Here is a 20,257-nt window from a genome sequence, read left to right as displayed (position 1 = left end):
CCACAATTAGTATTTAAATTGTATCTGAATCTGCACCTACAAACAGACCTCTGGACATCCATCTCTGAAGACCATGACTGCATAAGGGCATGGACCACACTAAATTCTGCTTAAGTCTATTTTACTGTTTCTTAGGAAAAGCCTTAGGAAAAGCCTCGTCCCAGTCGAATAAGAAGCACTACATAAAGAGACTGCAGTCAAATTTCTGCCCTACAGTATTTTGCTGTTTCAGAGTTATGTTGTATATGAACATACCCATGGTATTACATACATACATATATATGTGTATATGTATAATATATATGTATATTATAAACTGATATCATACATACACTCAACACAGATACCTAATTGACAAGGAAAAATGAAGAGCTTTTGCTTAAGTCTAATTTTCTGAGACACTGAACTTCACTGGTGTCAGAAGAGGTTGACTATTAATCCCAAAATTATTGGCCAGTGTAGTATCTAGAAGTCATCTTGAGCCAGAATTTAGACTGCCTTCACTGGTGCCTAATTTACCCATTACTAATGTAATGTTTTAGTTCAAGGGAGAATGAGCAATTCAGACTACTTCGCATGTAGGGTTATTACAGTCTTGTTCCCTAAAGTGAAAGGAGGGAAGTAATGCCAGCGCCTAATTTAGGCACCTATGCTATGTAATTTGAATACAGCCTTCAATCACTTACAAATAATTTGCATTTATTGCCATTGTGGTCAAATGTCCAGATGACGTTCTGTTAATAATTCCTCTTGTATCTCCTATTGCTTATAATGAAATGAAGTCAATAATACCCTGTCTCAGTAAATCCATTTTTGATAGTTTGTCTTTCCTTTTTGTCCCCTTTATCCCCTTTCTTTTTAATTCAGAAAAACTGTAGGTATTTGTTAAATACACTCTTTCAGCAAATCGAAATAAGGTATTGCCACAGAATGCTGCCAACTTTGTAATAAGATTTAGTAGCTTTCCAGAGAGCTACTTGCAGTTCTAATAATAATTTTCTTTAAGTGTTCCGCTGTAGAAAATGTCTTCTTTGTTACTGAAGTTGCCATATGTACATATGGATATTTTTTTCTGAAAATATTCCTGGGATTTTATTACCATTAATCTTTTCTGAGGGTGTATATAATTTATCTCACAAGCCATCAGAATTCCCAGAGGGTAAATTACTCTAGAGGTCTCTGTGCCCTCATACTGTATCAAATTGACCTGCTTCTTGTTTGCCATTTTTGTGTACTACATTGCTTATTTAACAAGAAACAGAATGATTGTGATTCTGAGAAGGTCCTTTGATAGTAGTTTTGACACTCTGCCTGAATAATGACCCTCATTATGGAGCCCATGACAGGCTCTGAAAGTACTGATTTATGAATACATCACAGGTTCAGCATTAGAGCTCCCCCTACTCACTCCTAATATAGGACTAGATATAGATACAGCCTTTTGAAATACAGTGAAGATGAGATAATTGCATGATTATGACCATTCAGATAACCTCTTTTTCTGATTTAACAAAGCACTGTCAGTTAATTTTGATTGTCTCCCAAGTTATTAGAAGCCTTTGACAAAATGTTTGTTAGGAAAATCTATTTCATGTAGGGTTGCCAGCCATGTCTTAAAAGACAGTAAGGCAGAAGTTACACATAGTCTTTTTTGCTAGGAATGCTTTTCTATAGCAAACACTCATTAACAGTTGATATGATAATAGACTGTTAGAAGCAAGCTTAGCTAAGAGCTAGAAGTCTGTGTCCTTGCTAAAACAAATTACAAGACACTTTGTAAACACATTTTTGTGAGGATTCTTGTTGATTTATTGTTTCCTCCATAGCAGTTATTTAAATAAATGTAGCTAATTTAGTTCGTTTGCTGCACTGTATAATTTTGTTCTTTGTGTGATGGGGTTATATGTAAAAGCCTGAAGGAATCACATCCCCATTAATCTTTTTACAAGAGCAATAAATAAATAAAGAGACATGGTTTAATTTTGCTAGTTAGGAGATTTTAAAAGGCAGTGGTAGGAAACTGATTTCTTACTGTTCTCACTGTTCTCCATGTCCCTCTCTTGAAGACATAGTAAATATTCTTACTTAATGAGGTAACAGTTCTTGGTAGCAAACCCTGTACGTAGACAACTAAATCCATCCATGAAGGCATGTATTTGAATCCACACCTAGAAGTGTTTTTTCCTCCAAATGCTCATTCCGGAGCGTGTTTGTTCCCACCTACCCTAGAACACAGCTGAGTTTCCTGATGGGACATGAAGGCTGGTGTGGTGCTGGGGGGTCCAGTGCTTGCACAGGTGTCAGTGGAAGGATCTTCCCCAAGGCTGAGTTAGTCTTTGCCACCTCAGTGTAGAATTAGGAATCAGCAGTCCAGGCAGAGTCAGAGAGACATCCACTTGAGGATATGTCTGGGAGGAAAGGGTAGAAGCAGAGCAGCATGGATGTGTGATGTGCCATGCAGCAGATATTGACTGGTGAAGGGAAGTGACCTGTCCTCCGTAACCTCAAACCCTAGCTGGGTGCCTTTTATCCAAGTAGCACCTGTTTGTTTGCATACAGGGATGCTAAACCAGAACTTCAGGAGAGGAAGCTATTGAGTGTGTTGTATAGAAAATGCAGGCCAGACTAAGACAGCTGAACCGGCATTCTGAGTTAACCCTAAAATTTTAAAGATTCAGTGGTGGTTAATGATGTTTGGATAAGTACAAAAACATATGCAGATACATGGACTGACAGGCTTATGTGCCTGAACTGGAAATGGATGAGGCTATCTGAACCTGAGCTGCCTTGAGCTCTATGTTTTCTAGAAGTGCCAAAAATCAGCTGGATCTGACAATCAGTTCATCAGAATAAACAAAAATGCAGGAACAGCTTACTATGTCATGAAACTGGTTCCGCCTGTGTTAACAGCAGTGTCATTGCCATCTGTATGTAGAGTACCTGATAAGTCCGTACTAATCTCCTACTGGGTTTTATTCTTTGTTCACCTTGTCCTTTCTATTAATAAGAAAATCTGAGAAAGGATATTTGCTTGGAAGGTGCTTTTTATGGTTTATGTTTTAAATAAAATTCAATTGTGATGGCCATCTGTGTCATTTATGTTGTTTCAGCATGATTTTGAAAACTGTAATCAAGGAGATCTAGTTTTTTTATTGCTGACTGCCCATTCAAGGCCACCAAAATCACAACTTTTTTTGGTAAACTCAAACTATTTTAAAAGAGTGGCTCTATCGTTAACTGGTTGGTGTGGTTCAGCAAGCCTAGTGATTAAATATATTAAAATTTGTTTGTGTCTGCTTCATAAAGTAAGTCTGTGAAAATCTTTTTTTGAAAACTTTGAATATCCCTTTCAATGATAGCAAAGGTAATTGTTGACTTTGTCACTTCCCTGCTTGGTAGAGCTCGTACCAGAGTATTGTAGTTCTGTAAAAGTATTTCAGAGCATAACAAAACCTTCTAGACTTTAATAACTATACATGACTGATCTGTCCTCTCTGGCAAGGTTAACTGTTTCTCCCAAGGAGTTAAGTGGCATATAAACTATTGTTCACACCATTTGTGCTAACAGCCTAGCATGACCTCAAATACTGTAGTGGTCATACAAGGTATCCTGTACAATACATTTATCAACAAAGGTAAAAGGACCACAGGGGCAGTGCTGACTTTAAGTGTATTAGGGATCTATAAGGATAAATGCCTAACCTCACTCCACAGCAAAAAGTAATTACTGAACCATTGTTTCTATAGTGTTAATATTTTTTCATGGTTCTTTAGAAATATAAGCTATTTAGTTCTTAGGTTGACATCTGTACTGCATTATATTTTATACAATGCATCTAGACTAACGGGTAGAACAATCATATAACTGTGAGATCATTTTACTTTTACAAGAAATCATCAACAGAAATAAAGCATAGAAAAGGGAACAGATTGAATTCACTAGTTATTTTTAATAGATTTAAATGATCTAATTAACAATAGCCTGAGCAGCAGAATTTTAGGGCTTTATTTTAAAATTGCATGCCCCATTTACAGTGTGTATTATCTTGCATACTTATTCACACTTAATTTTTTTTCCATCCATTATCTCTTGGATGCAACTGACTCCCAGTCCTTGGACTCCCACCCACTCCATAAGTGAGTGCCCTACCTGAAAACTAGGTAAGATCTGCTCAAGTAAAAAATGACCACCCTTGTGCTTTTTAAGATAAATGAATTCAGGGCAGGAGAAAACAAATTTGTCAAAATTCTCCATTTGAAAAGAGCGTTCCGGAAGCCTGCCTAAGGATAGCCATGATATAGGCATTTATGATTTCCAGGGTATTTGAAAGCGGTAATTATTCTTATAGTCTTGAATAATGAATAATTATCAGAACAATCACTGTCACATGGCAGAGATATTTACAAAGGTCATGGACCCACACTCCTTACTTCAGGAAAATGTCCACTGAAGCGGATAAAAAAATTATAATAAAAATTAAAAGAGGAACCTGGCTAATAGGAGCTGGAGTCAAATTACTCTATCCTCTTTTAAGTCTGTGGGAAATCAAAGCAACTATTAATAGCTAGGGAATATGGTCAAGGTTTTTCGCTATCCTATTTCCAGGAGGGGCTAATACCATATGCTTCAGAGGGAGGCTTGAGAAGCCCCTAACAGATAATTGTGACATGACTCCCCAAAGGGAAGTTTTGGTCTCAACAGCAGTTGGTTTTTGTACTTCCAGAGTTTTCTGTTCTTTGCAATGTTTTATCCGTTGATATGCTACTGTGGAGTGTTTTGTTGTTCGTCTAAATGATCTGAATCCTGCACATCTCTAAAAATACCTCAAGACACTAGATCCCATGGGTTATTTTTGGAAAATAGGCATTTTCTTTATTGCTTTTAAATGCGTGGCTTTTTAATTTCAGAGAGTTCCCTTTTTATTACTGTTATAACATAGATAAATGGAGCTTCTGTGTTTTCCTTGCATATATACATATATGTATGCGCAACATTTCCCCCATGTACCCACCTTACTCCTTAGCTGTGTGATCTGAGTCTTTTCACTCTTCCTGCACTCAGAACCTGCTCTGCCTTCTCTCAGGACTGTGCATCATGTGTCAGCTGGCAACTCCTGGAAATGAGGACGATGGGAAATATCAACTCCCCCCCCCCCCCCAAAAAAATAATATTGCTACATATTTCTGGTTGGTTTTCATGCCAATAAAAATATTCTGCTTTTTACCACATGTATATCATAGCGTTGACATCTGCCCTCAAGGTGAGGTGCCCTTTTGCTGCACTTCTGAGTATATCAAACATTTCAAATTATTGCCAGTTTCTCTCACTTAAGCAGGAACCTTCCTTTATATGTTTCCTATCTAACTGACAATAATGCAAACTTATGAGGGCCAGATTTTTAGCCAGGCCTCCCATTTTTGAGTCCACCACCTTGGAGGCACAACATAGCTCATTTGGACATCAAACATCTGGAGTGCAGCAGTCATCGTTTGCTCTGTTCTTTATGCCAGTATGGCCATGTGCCATCATGAGAAGGACATGAATTTAAAGTGTCAGAAGGAGATAGACCCATGCTGGGTTTGTGTTATTTTCCCATAGTGAACGTGGCATTTGTTTCTTTTTTTCCCAATGATGACTTCCTTTTTAAGAGCTCATGAGAAGTGTTTGCAAAATCGGAACTGCATTCTGCATTACACAGTGGAAACAATCTTGCCCAGTATTATGATATATGTAGTTCAAGGCAGACTGTGATTTTGCTTAGATGAGAAGGACCCTCTTACACAGTGGAGTTACTCACCTGTATGAAATGTTTTTTTGACCAGTGGCCTACAAAACTCCATTAGACGGCACCAGGCAAAGCAAAAGTAAAATCACAGTGTACAATGGAGTTTAATATTATCCAATATCCTTCTTAATTTGGAAGCAAAACAGACTATAAAAATACTCATATGTGGATGATCAAAGGCCATCTACATTATTAATTATCAAAAGATACTGCTAGGATGATGAATATATTAAAAAACCAAAGCAAAAATATGAATTAAAATCTAGTCTTTCTCTCGGGACTACATTGTTGGGCTTTTTTTTTTTTCATGCATATCATAAGCTATTCCCTATTCTTCTATGAATTCAAAAGCAATTTAAATTGGACCCTACTTTCAATGGCACTATATGATCACCACTTCTATTGCTCATATAAGGTACTGCCTTTCTTTTGTCTGTCCTCACATTTGAGTTAGTGCTTGCTGCCACACAAAAGGTTTGTTTGGTAACCATATGCTAAATTCTAGAATATATTTGCTCAGCATCACAGTGAGTTCCTTTGAATTTCTCTTATTCAGCCACTTCCTTGGCCTTTTGGTTGCCTCTCGTGCTAACTTTGCTGTTGGCTGTGAAATTGCCTCTAGGGCTGCTGTAGGGTCAGACAGTTTATGGTCTTTTTTTCTTCATAGCTGCCATTGATGGAAAGCTGTTCTTACCTTAGAGAGGGGTGTGATTAAAAAGCCAGGTACTGAACTTCCTAAATTTTCCAAATATGCCTCTGGAACCCCCGTAACCATGTGCTGAAGAAATCCCACAGCATTCATTAAATAGGTGGGGAAATTCTTTTAAGAATTCTCTTTTCCTGCACCAAACAACATAAATACCTTCAAAAGATTCTTTCGAAACAGGTTACAGAATACTGTTTTTATCATTTATTCTCTACATAACTTTTCCCCATATACACAATATTGTTATTGACAGCAATTCTAAAGCCCTTTAAAAAAAAGAAATTAAATAGTGAATCAATAAAGATTAGCTATTTACTGTAGATTATTACTTTATCATTCCCATAATTACAATAATGGTTGCTGATGGAAATTCTATTTATGTGAATCATTTTATACTTGTTATTTATTATTATTAATGTTACCATTATTATCTTCTTACCCTTCAGTTCACAAGATGTATCTTCTCAGTGAATTTTAATTTCAATATCTTGCTATTATACTGTACATAATCCTATCAAAGACTGTCCTTCATGCAACATTTTCAGTGATATATTATCACAGAGACCATTAATGAATGAGCTTCATATCTTACTAATACTGTTTTAGATACTATTTTTATTAATTTTCTAAGCTGTAATTCTTCATACAGTACCTATGTCTGTCTTCTATTAAAGTTGTGTTTTTGATTTTAACATGAGGATTTCAAAGGGAGGCATTAACTTTGTCTTTAAAAATACATCTCAGTTCATAGATTCTAAATGACGATATTACAATGTCTGTGCTTTGTTCTTTCAGACTTTTTTATAAATTCATTTTCATATTTTTCCCTAGTTTTTGCAAGCAGTTTCCTGTTAATAAACAAAATTAATTTTTTACAAATGTTGTTTCTTATGGTATGCCATAAGGATGGAAAAAACCCCATATAATCAAAGCAATTGCCGTTTTTCTTCTGAGATATGAACTATTGTAATGAAATAAAGATAAATATTTATCAGTTTCTAAGCATATGTTACAAGAGAAAACAATAACACTATATACTGTAAGTTTCTATTAACTAATTTTTCAGATAAATGCCAAATTTATTTATAAGGGACTGCTATAGTGACCCATTTGCTCATTTTGCGGTTTCTTTTCCTCATTCTTATGGTTTGTTGTTCAGATTACTGGAAGAAATGTCATTACATATCCTGAGTATGATATTCAGCTCTTCAAATATTTTAAATCTGATGTCTTCAGTGTATTGCACTCCTAAAGTTGAAAAATGGCATTGGATTAGAATCTCAGTTTAAGGACAAAACATTCTTACTGGCATTTTGAGTACTGATTTGACTCATATTGTTCTTTAATATTTTTACTTATATTAAAGCATTGTGATGGTATAGAATTAGTGGCCAACATTAAAAGGTCTTTAAAGCTGCAAGAATAGAAAAGTAAATAAGTCTGAGAGTTTCTGAGGATTATTAAATATACATGTACTCTGCAGTTTAGATTAATAGCTGAGGAATGATGCATCATTATGGTAACATAAACCTATGATACATTTAGCATATAGGGTGCCATCCTGCATAAACAAAACATAGCCCTATGCTTTGTAAAGATATACGTCATTAATCTTTGTACTGAATGTGTTATATTTACCTAATTTTTAAGTGAAACACACTAATTCCATAAAATTCAAAATCTATGACTAAACAGTAAGTTACCTGTGTCACATACTGTGCAGATAATTGTATAAAAGTTCATTTGCACAACAATGTATAAACGTGAAAAATCTAGAAATATACATCATTAAAAAGATTGTGTAGAATTTATTTTACCAAATTAACTCCTGTAAAAAGGATCTGAATACATATGAAAATGAACAATTCTTTGCCTGTTATAGCAATCTCATAGCTATGTGAGATTCATTTTTTTAACATTTGACTTTTTACAAGGGGCACTTCTACAATCTCACAGGTTTAAATGTTTCTATTGATTTTTATGTCTGGATTTATTGTGCACATATAAGCATCAGAATAGAGCAGCTTGTCTGATATCTTAGGCAAAACAACATGATTGACAGAAGCCAAATGATTTTACTTTATCTAAAATATAAAAGGGAAAATGTACACTGATGGACCAGTTCATCATGGTACTTAGGCACATGCCTAAATGTAAGCATAAACAGTAATGAGTTTAAAGCACATCAAGTGCTTGATTCCTGGATGAACCGAGGCTTTAATTTGGCTTACATTCTTTTAGATCCCATTTTTTAAGTACTTCATTTTGGGTATTTACCATTTGGCTAGGCATTTCTAACAGATTTTTTCTCCTTGCAGTAAAAGTAACTCTAGTCTTTGTGCCTTAGTATGACCAATTTAACTGAAGCATGTAATGCTGATGAGATAGGGGCATTGCATCTTCATTAAGATAGTGACTTGGCAAAGCATTGAAATCTGTGTTTTACTTCAGGAAACTGTAGAAAATCAACTCTATGGAAGTTAACAGGGTTAAACGTTCTTAAAGTTAAGCATACGCTTACATGTTTTGCTGGAGCGGGGCCAAAGGTACCGGTTCAGCAAAACATTTAAGTGCATGCTTACATCTCTTTGATGTTAATAGGATTTAAGCTTGAAGATTTACATATATGCTACAGTGATTTGCTGAATATACAGTGATGACTTGAGGCCTCAGACTGAAACATTCAACATGGACCCATCTCCTAGTGATTTCCAGCAGATGTGGGGGAATCTGAGTCCCTAGAGATGTTTGGAAACGTCACATTTTATTTCTCTGTTTGTGAGTAAGTGATCACTGTGGTTGTGGGTTGAGAAACATGAGACTGCCTGACCCACTGGAAAGAAGCATGATTGTGTCTCCTGGGGAGCAGAAGATGGTAGCTATCATGACTGGGCTGTGCCTCTGGCTCTGTGGCAGCTGGTGGGAGGATGCTGGCTCCGTTATCCAGTCTGAGACCTGCAGGGCTGTGCTTCATGTGCTGGGTGGGACCCAAGGGTCTGATTTCATGTGCAAGCAGGCAGTATCACTCCAGATCCAATACACTGTCCCTGTCTTTGCTGTCTCAAAGTTAGGTTGCTAATCTAGTCATCTGGTTTTCCTCTGTGGTCGTTGGGTGTTCATCCTGTCCTAAAACCGTTGTCAAAGAGAGTGGAATTGATCTCCCTCTGGAGGTACCTACTCCCCTTGATGGACTGCAAAAAGAGCCTAAATTAAACACATGCATTTTAGACAGCTAAATTCAGTTGACGTAAATTGTACCCTCAGTAACTAACCTTATCTCTGGAATCCAATTTGAGTGCTATACCTTCTTTTTTTTTCTTCAGGATACCATTAAAATTACATTTGAGCGTCCACAAGGAGCTTCGTAACAAACATTACAGAGATTATCTTCTACTCTGAATATACAGTGTTCATAGACCCTGAATATGCAGTAGTTACTGTATCTGAAACAGTGTTTCTGTTGGGGTCCCACATGAACAATTACCTTGGACAATATTTACTAAATATGTCATTTTTCAGCAAAAGACTTTTTTCTTTTTCTTTTTCTTTTTTTTTTTAGAAATCTTGGAGTGTTGGTCTGAGAAAAACAGCAGCTTTCTTTTCTGTGCTTATGGAGTAAAATTATATCTGTCAGAGATGAAAATACCATAATTATGTCTTCTTATAATTTATTCATTGCTTTATGGATCTAAAGCCTTCCAAGGAATGTCACAAATCCACAGAAAATTCTTGAATGCAGCATTTAGCAACTTGATTTCTGATGTAGTTGACAGATTTAGATAAACACTTTCAGTTAGCAAATACATAGGTGGTGTTTGTTCCCCCTTCCATGGGTGATGGCAGGCTTTTCTGAGAGTGGGAAACAGATTTAAATTGCAACAGCAGCTGAACAGTCACTATAAATTGGGTGAAGTTTTGCCACTTCAACAGTGGGCCCTACAATAGTCTGAATGTGAATATCCGGTATGGGGGTATATTAGGGGTTGGACTCAATGATCCTTATGGGTCCCTTCCAACTTGAGATATTCTATGATTTAGTATTAGTATTAGTATTAGCATTAGTATTGGTATTGCATTTGGCAATATCTTTACAGAATGTGACCTCAGGGTACTCCCAAAATATTCCCAAACATTCATACCTCCTTTAACATGCATTAGTTTTTCTTCTCACTGCCCCTCTTTCAATCATTATTTCTTGCACAAACATTGTTTGGTGGGGGAATTAACGAAGACTGACATTTTAGCATTTAACCATTGCTGAGATTCTTCCTGTCACCTCCGTAACTCATAGTATAGGAGTTAGTTTTGTTCTGATTTTGTATGTTTTGCAATTTCCATAATAGACTTTCTTCAGAGTTAAGCTCTCTGTTCCATGAAGAAAACAGAGGACGTAGCAGATCCCGTCCAATTATACCAAGCCAAAAAAGAGGACTGGCATTTCATATGTGTGTTAGCCTGTAGTAAAAATTATTTTAGGAGATACTCTGCTTTCAATATAATTTACAATTTAGAGATAGAGCTTGCTGAGCCTGAGCAGTTAACTGAAAAAGTTACCCCTTAGGAAAGACACAGACACAGACACACACACGTGCACATTATACAGCCAGTTTTCAGTTTGCAGAGCACAGTGACAGCGTAGCTGAGGAAACACCATAGCTCCTCTTCAAACCCTGGCCTGAGAAAACATAAAGTTACTCAGCATGTGATAAGGGGAAGGGTATAGCCGTTGTCAAAATCAGATCACAGGATAACTTGGCACCATGGAACGGTAATTGTGATATGGAGCAGAGGGCTCTGTATGGACCTCAAGGGCTTTGCAGCTTCTGTTTTGTTGTTTGCTGCCTGAACACCAAAAGACTACATATCCCTTTGCAGCTTGATCCTGCTGCTATTAAAGACAACAAAACCCCTGTTGCCCTGAGCAGGACTGGATCTTTATAACCAATACCTTTTGCGTATCTGAGAGAACAGTGTCGTCCTCCGTGTCAGTTCTGTTCAACTCCAATGTATTTTGTAACTTCGGCTCTTTGCCTTCACATTTGGTGCTGCGTGAAATTCAATTGTGCCAGGTGTTTCAGCAGTGCTTTACTGATGTGGTCTTCCCCTTGAAATTAATGTCTTTATAATCACACATTTATAGATTAAAGAGGCATTTGATGAAGTACAATGGACTAAGTTCACTTCTGGCTTTAATGTCATATTCTTACCTTAAGTACAAATATTTCATGTTGTCTTTCCTTATGTCAGTGGTTTTTAATGTGCCTGTAAAATAACTTGTCCTATGAGTTGCAAACTCATATTTGTTTTCAGTTAACTCTACTTGTATATCCCTCAGGAGCAGAATTACCGTCATGGAAGCTGATGCAGTGAATTTGGTGGTTTATAAGTAGGAAATACTTAGATTTTGGGGCATGTGCAGCCTTTCATGTACAAAGTTCTCATTTTAATATACCTCGGGCTACTGGCTTTACGATTTACAGTTAATTAGGATTCTGATTTGGGTTGAAAATTCCAATACCTATATGCTTTTATACATGCATTTCAGATCATGCTGGCTGAAGCAAATAACTGTGACTGTAGTCAATAAATGAATGTATACCACAGGGAGCAACCCTTCCCCCTGCCCTCCTCTGACAACCTGTAAGAAAATCCTAGTGTGTTCCCAGTTCACAGCAATATCATTCTGACATCACTTTGTGATAGCTAGAAGATTTCCTTGCCTATCATTTAACAAAATCCCAATACCATTTCCTTACTCTTAACAAAGTCTCAAAATCCCTAATGTATCCCATATTTGCTCTGCCTGTATTTCATGCTCAAATTGAACTCTTTAGATAAGTGAGTTCTAATCTGCACATGTATATGCGACTTTTATTAGCATCAGCCAGCACTGCATATAAGTGTGTGGAAGGGTAAGTAAGGTAACTTCCAAAATACTCATACTGGAAAGAAACTCATAAACCATACAAGTCAGGAATTTAGCATCAGAGCTATTCAGGGTTTTTCTTTCATATTGGGATTTACAATAATGCTAGTATATATCCAAAAAAGGGTAATTTCATGTGATTCAAATATTCTTTTTAAAATACTGATCTTTTAAATAGCTTCTTATTTTCCCTTTGTTGACTTCCCTCCTCAAAAAGTTTTCATACAGCCTTTTCTTCTCTATTAGTTTTGCTTTTTTTATTTGTTAAAGAATTAGTATCTTTTCAGTATGTAATATATGTGGCAACAAAAAACCTCAATTAGCTTCAAATATTAATCTCAGAACTTCTCAGTAGAGTGGGTAAACTTAATTTTGAAGCTGGTCATTAAGATGTCCAGGAGTTGGACTGGGCTGGGGCCATGCAGTTTGAACATGGTACAGTAGGGACAGAGTTAAGATGCAAACCCAGGATGCATCCCAGAGAGCTCCCTGTGCTGCTTATATGGCTGCAGAAGGAATGGGAAAGGCAGGAAAAGCAACGTCTGCTGCTGTGAGCACTTGTTATCTCTCAGATCCCTTCCCCCATGGAGGTGACAGCTAGAGAGGCTTGACGGTCGAGCAAAGAAGACAACACAGCTTTAGTTATTTGTGTAGTACAATCACCTTGCTTCCATAAATAACTGCATACTTGCTTATTCCTAGAACCAGGCCTTGAAAAAACTCTTGATGGCAGTCAGGATTTACGATGGCGGAGAATTGACACCGGCAGAGGATTATATTTGGCACAGTATACAGTCAACATGCACACTTTTGATCGTGACAAAACATTCTTGCTTAATTTCTTCACTGATAGTAGCAGTGTAATTCTACAAAAGAGGTGATATAATGGTTGCCATAAAGGCAGGAGAAAACATATTTTGCAAAGGAAGAAATGGGAGATGAAAGGGTTTGTTGGGAGCACTGAAATTTTAAAAACCAGACAACTGTGTTTAGGACCTTGTACTTTTATGCACTTGTTTTCAGCTGTGCAAATATGGATAAAAACAACTAATATGGAAACTTTTTATGATTACATGCCTTACTACAGGATAAAAAGTCCACTTTAGTATATAAGGCAACAGAAAATCAGTAAAATTCTGCTCAGTTTGTAGCAGTTTATGCCTGTTGATAATTGTCTAGCAACATTATGATGGCAATATGTAAATTATCCTGCCACCATTAGGCTCCTACTGTGTTACTCTCCGTATAAACACTTAGGAAGAGCCCATCCATGTCCTACAAAGTTACCTGCTCAGACTGTAAACTTTTAAAAATGGAATGACTCTAATGAGTAAACTAAAGGTGGGCATACATTTCTGCAGAATTGTGGACTTAATAGACAAGAAAGAAGATACAGAAAACCAACAAGAAAACTGAAGGGGATTTCCCAGGGTCACCCATCAGGTTAATAACAGAGATGGCAATAGAATTTAATATGGAATCCCTTCCTACATCCCTATCAGCAAATCATGCCATGGTATGCTTACAAAGTCCAATAAAACAGATACACACTAAATCTATAAACAGCTGAATTGGAGCCATCTCCTCTCTAGATGTTATCTTGATAGTAAATGAGTCCCTTTGCAGAAGCCAGGAGAGCTGTATCTTCTTTCATGTCTGACTGCGGCTAGACTTGTGCTGAGACAAGTGTGAGAGACAGAAGCAAAAGGAAACAAAATATACTGAGCAAGTTTAAGTTCCTTTTGAAAGTCAATTTAGTTTAAATAAAAGGTACTTTTGAAATAATCTGCTCCTTAATGGTAGAGAAAAAACTACAATAAAACTCTAATAATGGCTAGAGTCAGGGCTTAAACTTAGAAAGGAAAGGGAGCACAGCTAGTGTTTAAAGCACAAGTCTGCAGTCCAAGATTCTATCCCCATCTTTGCCACTGATGTATTGTGTGTTGGCAAGTACATAATTTACTCCATGTGAGGTAAGCATTATTCTATGCATTAAAAAAAAAATCAAGGCATATAGAAGTTGAGCGCATTTCAAATAGCTGTTTCTAAGTTAGATTGCCTCTGTTTTTGACTGTGCAACTTGGAGTACCTGTTGTTCAATATTCAGAATTTTGGTGTTCCAGCAGTGCCTTCTCAAGATTAACCCTTAATCTTAACATGTCTCCATTTACTCAAAAACTGACTTGCAAGAGATATTGCAAATCTATACTGCCAAAGTCCAGATTCTGGATCACTTGCTTTGAGTAGTCTTTCCATTCTCCAAATAGGTTTAAATGAAAAGATTTACTGAAAAAAAGGTGGAAATAGAAAAAAAACCCTGGTTTTTGGGCTTAACAAGCAGGCAAATAATTGCATGCAAAAATGGTCTGTCTGCTTTCCTACCAACAAGTGATTAATACAGGATATACCATAGGCTAAATGGCTTTTGCAATGCCCTGTGTGCTCTCACTGGAAGAGTTAGTGACTGTCTCTCAACATTTAAAATCCTGTCCCTTTTAGTTTATGTGTGTACAACAGTAAGGATAGGATTCATAGAGATGTGTAAAATAGGTCAGATGAACTGTGCTCTGAAAGTGCCCGTTCCTCTCCATTAACTATAAAGAAATTCTGAGGTCACTTGCTCATGTATGGACATCAGCCCTTCATATCTTTAAAATTAAGTAAAGAAAACCCCACCACAAAAGATAGTACCATTTGTAGCTTTAGAGCAGTACAAATCCTTATAACCTTGCCTAAGCCTGCTAAGAATACCCTTAAAACTTTATCAAATTCAATTTATTTTTTAAAAATTTTGCATTTGGGTGGGGTTATTTTGTTTTGAATATTTTTATTTTTATTGCCTCGTATGCAACAAAGCTGGGAGCACCAGGGCCAGGGCCTGTAGCAGAAAGAGCTGCTGGGCGCATGGGCAGGGTGCGTGGGTGTCCCAGGGAAGTCAGGCAGCCCCTGCAGGGGATGGAGACAACAAGAAGGAGAAACTTTGTCAGCTTTGATCAGCATAGAATTCAGTGGCAACCAGGCACAAAAACTGCTGGTGTCACCAGGACAGCAGTCCTGCAGTTCACAGTGTAAATGGTGGTGTATTCAGGTACTATGCTTTACTGAACCTACAGATTTGATACTACAGCAATACCAAATTTACTTGCATACATGAGAAAATGCAAAGACTGTCTCCACTGTGGAAGCCTTTCCATCGCCTGGAGCTTTTCCTCGTACTGCAGGATTTGAAGGATCTCATGTTACGTTCACCAGCGGCCTGATGTAGACTGGTCTCTAACCAGGGTGGCAAAGCAAGCTCTCGGCTCTCACCCAGAGGATTAACCGAGACATATATGCAAGGTGGTTTAAGAAATTACAGTGGGCTGTGACTTGGGGTCAGCATGGAGCAGACATCTGGCTCCTTCTGTCACCACTGGGAAGATGGGTGAAGGGCACAGCTCAGGGCAGGGATGCTGCGGATGACTCCGCTAACCCAGCAAAGACCAATGCTTAGAGCCCTAAATCTAATCCACTGCTGTAGCACACAGCCAGGTCTTGTAATTCCTCCCACAGTCATATCAAACTCAGAAATCCCTATAATTTCCTGCTTCTATGGCTCCTTCTAGGATTCTAGGTAATGAGAAAAGTTTTGTTCTCCCCCCTAAATATGTGGTTGACCAGTTTAGACCTAATTCTTTCAGTAACATTGATTAAATAAAGTTACCCATGTACATAGCAGCATGTATGGGTATACACTAGTCCTTTGTCATCTTGTTTAAACTTGATTCTCAACTATTAAACTAAGTGAACTCTAATAGATCTAATTTTGTCCTGATTTATGCTACACAAAACCATGGGGATGTAATTTTGGCCAAGTAACATGCATCAGGAAGGTCAAACGCTCTGGACTTGGTTAGCTTTCAGAAACACAGTAAACAGCTATCTTTTTTTTTTCCTGAAAAGCTTTCAGCTGTCCCTACTGGCAGACTTTAAAAGGTCAACAGCCCTGTTAATATTGTCTCACACATCAAGCAAGTTATTATAATTATTTTGATACCATCAATAAGAGTAGTTTAACTAACTGTACTCTTTTAATGAATTACATATGCTTGGAATATCAGTGCCTTACAGATGCAGTATCAGCTCTATTACTGTAAGCACAGCCTTTTGGTGAAGTGTTGATAAATTAAATATTAAGATTCTGTAAAAACAAAAAACCCCAAACAAAACATGAATTTACAACACAGATAATGAGTGCCATGTATACTCCTGCTTTTGGGAGAAACACGACAGCTTTACAGGAAGTATGGGATGCAACTGTCACATTTTATAATTTTATTTTACAGAAAGATATAGGAATAATGTGTTTTAATCTCTCATTTTCAGGGATAAGTGATCAGGGTAATGCAAACTGTTTGCCAGAGGTGACTAAGTTTTTTCACAAGACACATTTTTTTTAAAAAAATGTACATTTTTTTTGTACAAGTAAATTTAATAAACAAGCCATATTTTTCCACTGTATTTTTAATAGAAAATTTACCAGAAATGTTATTAAGATCAAATTGAATTTGTGTTAGACATTTAAATGTCTTTGTGGCCATATGGAGAGTAACAGTGGCAAAATCAGACCTTTTGTTAGAATTAGAATCTGCCATTTTTACAGCCTTTGAGCCTGGCTTCATCCTTCCAAAAGGCACAGGAATGCCACCACTCAGTCTTGGTTTATTCTAAGAGTACACAATGTGTGGGGCAGAAACCTCATCTTCTACAGCAATTCTTTGGAATATGTTTGATAATAATTTATATTCCACAATGGCATAACAAATGAGGAGGAAGGATACCACTACAAGCTGGTATGTTCCTCCAAGCAAAAAACATTTTGTCCATTCTAATTGCTTAGAAGCAGAAGTGTACTGCTGTTTCCTGCAACTACAGGGAAATGTATGAGACTTCAGGTGCTTTCATGAATTTGTAGTAAACCGATACTGTACTTTCTTTCTCAACATAAAACCGTGGTTAATTAGGTAAACCTTGCTTGCTTTAAAATGAATCTCACTAAGGTTCCTCCACTGAAGGTATTTTACAAGCTGACTTACTGATGTGTGTCGCCAAATTTTCAAGGACATTTTCAAAACAACTTACAGTTTTGTCTACACAAGTTCACATCTGCATTTCTGACTATTATCTATTCCATGAGTAATTAACAGGCCTTTGAAAGACCACATGAAGATGTTCAACCACACAGAAGGTCAGAGAAGCCATACCAGGTACGACTAAGTCATTTCTGTTGGAAGTAACGTCAGAACTGGGTGGTTAACAGACGCTAATACATGAGGTGACGACTTACAGATATCTTATGAGGTGTATATACAGAGATATGTATCGCCTGTAATTCAGGAATTATCTTGAAATTGTTTATTATATGAAATGCATTGTTTGAATATACGAGAACTTATCTGAAGCCCATTACAGTCAATAGAATAAGTTGGCTTTTGTTCAAGCTTTTAAACTGGAGAGAATTCTGTGGGAATTCAGAAAAGCTGCAAATTCACATTGACCTACTGTCATATTATCACAGAGTTATTTAACTGATAATAGCCTTTTCCATTAAACAATTTCTTTGAAGAAACAATGGCTTGTTTTATTGTCATCCTTTGTCCCTGTATATAATTATGGTTAAACAAGTGTTTCTTTTATACTAAGGCCTGAATGGAAAACTGTTTTGCAGAAACTGTGGTGCCCTACACATTTGAAAGTCCATTGAGTAGATGATGTTTGGAGACTTTGATCAAGGAATTGAGCTCATCTCCTTTAAATTGACAAAAATTAGCCAATTAATTTCATGTCATGTCCTCATCAGTAGCTGCTTACATCATGTTTGTATACGGAGCAGGGTGTTACCAATAACTTGTCATAGAAATATGAGACTGCCTAAGAAAGCACATTTGTCGCTGAGTGATAGATAAGCATCTACAACCAAAACCTAAGTGTGGCTAACAGATATTAAAGCAACTAAATGAAAAGCCTTGTGTTAAAAGTTTAGGTCTTCTTTAAGTTACAGTTGCAGTCATGTTCACATTTTGATAAAAGGGAAGTATAATTGGAGAGCAATTCTCAAATACTAAAAGGGTAAAAAGACGTGGTTTGTTTATCATGAAAGACTGCTATTCCAACTACTAATCTTTCTGTCCTAGGAAGTGTCTTATTCTCTTTTTTGTGTTGGAAAGCTGCCTAACAAATGTATTTTCCAAGACAATGAAGGAAGCAGACCTCTATTCTTTCTTATCAATTTAATCTCTTTCATTCAGCTGACAATGTCCTCTTGTAGGCTAGGTCTCTTTCCACATGAATTACTAGTGACAAGTTACTTTTGCTTTTTCCTTTGGGTTTTTTCCACACCAGAATCCTAAAATACAATAAAAAGGATTATTGGTACACACATCATTTTTAAGCATAAAAAAAAAAAAATAGAGGCAAAATATTCAGTGCTCTGTTATTGTAAAACTTCCATAGATTGTTACTGCAATGATAATTATTCCTGGCATTTTATCATTCAATATTTTCACATTCCTCTTTAATTAAAAAATTACTTAGAGCAGAGTATAGAGAAACCTGGTGTCTGTCAGTTCCTCTGTAACAAATTCACTTCTGAACCCTGATTAAGACAGAAATAATTTAAGATTTTGTCACTGAGCTGAATTAATTACAAATCATACATCTCTTTCTGCCTCAGTTTCCCCTTTTGTAATGGACCCACCTTTATGTAAAACAGTTTTTTTTAAACCACAATCTTTATGCTGGAAAAAATTTGTCACTGTTAAAATGCTGTCCAGATAAACCATCTTGGGAACAAAAATAAAATTACTCTCTAATTACTGAAAATAAAATGTGGGTAAGAACTCTTCATACTACCTGTTTAACAACCTTACTCTCTTCATCACTAGGAAATGTAAAAAAGAAAATTTGGATTAAAAAAACATTTCAAGCAACAAACATTATCATTAGTATAAAAAGACATAAGATTAAAATCCTATGACATAAACATAATTTAATGACCTTCATAAAACAAAGCATTCTTCCCCTCTCCCTTCCACCAGCACAAAAACAAATCCTGATGAAACAGAACTCAAAACTTCCCTTCTCTGGCAGCGGAAGCCTTTTTTGTTTCAGTTTTGAAGTTAATCCAGAAATGACCTGGAGTGAAAAAGGCATACCTCCCGCTAACTATAGGTGCAAAGGCTCAGGACTGATGGCAATTTTGACATTTTCAGTTAGAAATATTTCCCTGAAAAAAAAAATCACTTTCATGCTTACAGAGTGCATCATATGCCAGCTTCCTGCATTCACGGCCATGTGTTAAGATGACATTTTGCCTGCTAGACAGTGTGCTATCCCTGCAGAGGCACAAGAAGAACGTGCTGAGGCTGTCCATACACATAAGCACTACTTTTGCTGCAGAGATGTTTACCTCTGTTATCACCAGTCCTGGCTGAGACCACTGGCCTTTCACACCGTCAAGTGCCTCTTGCTCTGTGCCTTGGAAAATGGCTGAGGAGAAATGGGGTAGGCATGGGCTCCTGCAGTTGTCATGTTGTGATGTGAACCATGTTGTCAGTTGTTATGAATTCAGCTCATCAACATTACTACCCACAGAAAAGGTCAACTGAACAGAGGGGCCAATAAATTGCATACATCTCACGTAAACCCTTTATTTTTTAAGATTTAAATGGGATATAAATAATATACATAGGACTTCCTGGTAAGTAGTATGAAGTTCAACAGAGTGAGCTTCATTGCCTGAGAATCAAGCAGCCAGAAGAAAGAAATAATGATGCCCAATTGTTGCAGTCCCACAAGGGA

The sequence above is a fragment of the Phalacrocorax carbo genome, chromosome 1 (genome assembly GCF_963921805.1).
Source record: "Phalacrocorax carbo chromosome 1, bPhaCar2.1, whole genome shotgun sequence".
NCBI lineage: Eukaryota > Metazoa > Chordata > Aves > Suliformes > Phalacrocoracidae > Phalacrocorax > Phalacrocorax carbo.
Note: the sequence above shows the minus strand (reverse complement) of the source record.